Below are 2,719 nucleotides of genomic sequence, written 5' to 3' on the forward strand. Positions count from 1 at the left end.
GAAAGAAAGAGCTCTACATGAAGTGATTGGTTGGCAGACTGAAAACAAAGAGAAGAATGTGCTTCTTCACACTTCAGGCAGCTGAGCTGTCCGTCTGGCTGCAGACATGGTAGATGCCAAAGAGCGCCTCAGTGAAGAAAACACCCAAAGCTGCACGACGACGAAGTCCTCAAGGGCCGTACTGAAGAAAGCACAAACAGCTGCACGATGAAAAACGCCTCAGAGCCTGGAACGAAAGAAAAACACCGTAAGTTAAAAGATGAAGCACTTCTCAGGAGCAACAAGTGGAAAACAACACCAAAAGCTGCTCGATGAAGCTCTCCTCAGGGAAAACGCGGTGAAGAGAACCCCAAAAGCTGGATGGGGCAGAACTCCTCAGGGCCGTACTGAAGACAACACCAAAAGCTGCATGATGATGCATTCCTCCGGAGTCCCGAAGTGAAGAGAACCCCCAAAGCTGCACGATGAAGAACTCCTCTGGAACCACAAGGCGAAGAAAACGCAAAAAGCTCCATGAAGAATTACTCCTCAAGTGCCACAGTGAAGAAAACGCAAAAAGCTGAATGATGAAGCACTCCTCAGGGGAAACGTGGTGTGGAGAACCCAAAGAGCTGCACGCTGAAGACATCCTCAGGGAAACGTTGTGTGGAGAACCCCAAGAGCTGCACACTGAAGACATCCTCAGGGGAAACGTGATGTGGAGAACCCCAAAAGCTGCACACTGAAGACATCCTCAGGGGAAACGTGGTGTGGAGAACCCCAAGAGCTGCACACTGAAGACATCCCAAGGGAAACGTGGTGTGGAGAACCCCAAGAGCTGCACGCTGAAGACATCTTCAGGGAAACGCAGTGAAGGAAACACAAAAAGCTGGTGGCAGATGCACTCCTCAAGTTGCAGTGAAGAAAACACCAAAAGCTGCTCAAGAAGGCATTCCTCAGAGGCTGCAGTGGAGAAACACCAAAAGCTGGACCATGAAGCTCTCCTCAGGGGAAACGTGCTGAAGAGATCCCGAAAAGCTGCATGATGAAGAATTCCTCGTAGGGCGCGACGAAGGAAACCGCAGAAACTGCACGCAGAGGCACTCCTCAGGGGCTGGCATGAGAAAAAAGAACACCAAATGTTAGAAGATGAAGCACTTCTCAGGGGCAACAAGGTGAAAACGAGACCAAAAGCTGCACAATGAAACTCTCCTTAGGGAAAACGTGGTGAAGAGAACCCCAAAAGCTGGACGCAGAAGCACTCCTCCAGTCGCAGTGATGAAAACACCAAAAGCTGCACGACGACACGCTCCCCCCGGGTCACACAGGGAAGAAAACACTGGAGGCTGCCCACAGAAGCACTCCTCAGGGGCCACAAGTAGCCCACTGGCCGTGCCTCGCCTGCGCGCCGCCATCGCCGCAGTGCCACAGCCCCAGCACAGCCAGCACCACGTCACCCACCCTGCCCTGTGACACCTCTGCTCCCTCACAGCCAGGCGCCGCCCCATTGGCCGCTGCCTTGGCGCCTCTGGGTCAGCAGCCAATAGCCAGGCCGCTGGCGCTTGTTGCTAGGCGGCATGGAGCTGTGGCACCCAATGGGCGCCAGGAGGCCCAGGGCTGAGGCCTGGCAAGAGCGACGAGGCGTCCCTGACGCCACCTCCAGCTCTGCCTCGCCTTGCCCCCCGGCCCGCCAAGAGGCACGTTGTTACGCTAGGAGCACGCAAACTGCTCCAGCAAGGTGGCAGCGGCATGGTGCAGGGCACACTGACATTGCCCATCAATAAATCCCTCCTCTGTCCCCGGTGACACAGAGTACACTGCCCGCTTTGCCGTGCTGCCCACAGACATGAAATCGGGTCCTCAGTGTCCTGAAAGGGTACAAACCAAAGCCAGTTCTGTTAACACAGCCCACAGGACTAAACGCGGTTAAAACCATCCATCGTGAGAAGGCAAATCTCTTTCTTCCTCACCAAAACTCCCCAGTGACATGTAGCTTTTGCACCAGCTTCCTGCAGAACTGGATCTTCAGTGTTTGTACAGCTCTGCAAAGCTTCTGCTCTGCAAACTTTTAAGTCTGTGGACTTTGGAAGGACCAAGACCCCACTCTGTTAGACGTCGTCTTCAAAACCAGGGGTTCTTATCGATGCAAGCCAGATCTAGAAAGGCTGCATCTTCCTGTTTTCAGTTTTGAGGGGTAATCCAACACAGAAGACTGTGGAAATATTATATTAATGGAGCTGTTTCTCCAATAGGTGAGACGGAAGAGAGAAAACTTGGAGTTGTGGGGCTTGTTTCACAGAATCACAAAATTGTAGGGGTTGGAAGGGGCCTCCAGAGATCATTGGGCCCAACTCCCCTGCCAAAGCAGGTTCCCTAGAGCAGGTTGCACAGGTAGGCGTCCAGGGCCTTGGATATCTCCAGAGACTCCACAACCTCCAGTGCTCCGTCACCCTCACCAGGACAAAGTTCTTTCGCATATTGGTGCAGAACTTCCTGGGCTCCATTTTGTGGCCATTTCCCCTTGTCCTGTCCCCACAAACCAGTGAAAAGATGTTGGCCATATCCTTCTGTCTCCCACACTTAAGATATATGTAAACATTAGTAAGATCCCCTCTCAGTCTTCTCTTCTCCAGGCTGAACAGACCCAGGTCTCCCAGTCTTTCCTCATAGGGAAGATGCTCCAGGTATCATCTTTGTGGCCCTCTGCTGGACTCTTTCCAGGAGATCCCTGTCTTTTTTG

General features: G+C 52.9%; 1 long non-coding RNA gene across 1 annotated transcript; it reads left to right on the plus strand.

Annotated features, from left to right (window-relative positions):
* The first annotated feature begins 218 nt into the window (after positions 1 to 218).
* Positions 219 to 1,258, plus strand: LOC118160076. The gene is made up of 2 exons (XR_004747319.1): positions 219 to 643; positions 841 to 1,258. It is a non-coding gene; the product is annotated as an uncharacterized LOC118160076 (long non-coding RNA).
* Positions 1,259 to 2,719: the final 1,461 nt, after the last annotated feature.

Source organism: Oxyura jamaicensis, unplaced genomic scaffold (assembly GCF_011077185.1).
Source record: "Oxyura jamaicensis isolate SHBP4307 breed ruddy duck unplaced genomic scaffold, BPBGC_Ojam_1.0 oxyUn_random_OJ79925, whole genome shotgun sequence".
Lineage (NCBI taxonomy): Eukaryota > Metazoa > Chordata > Aves > Anseriformes > Anatidae > Oxyura > Oxyura jamaicensis.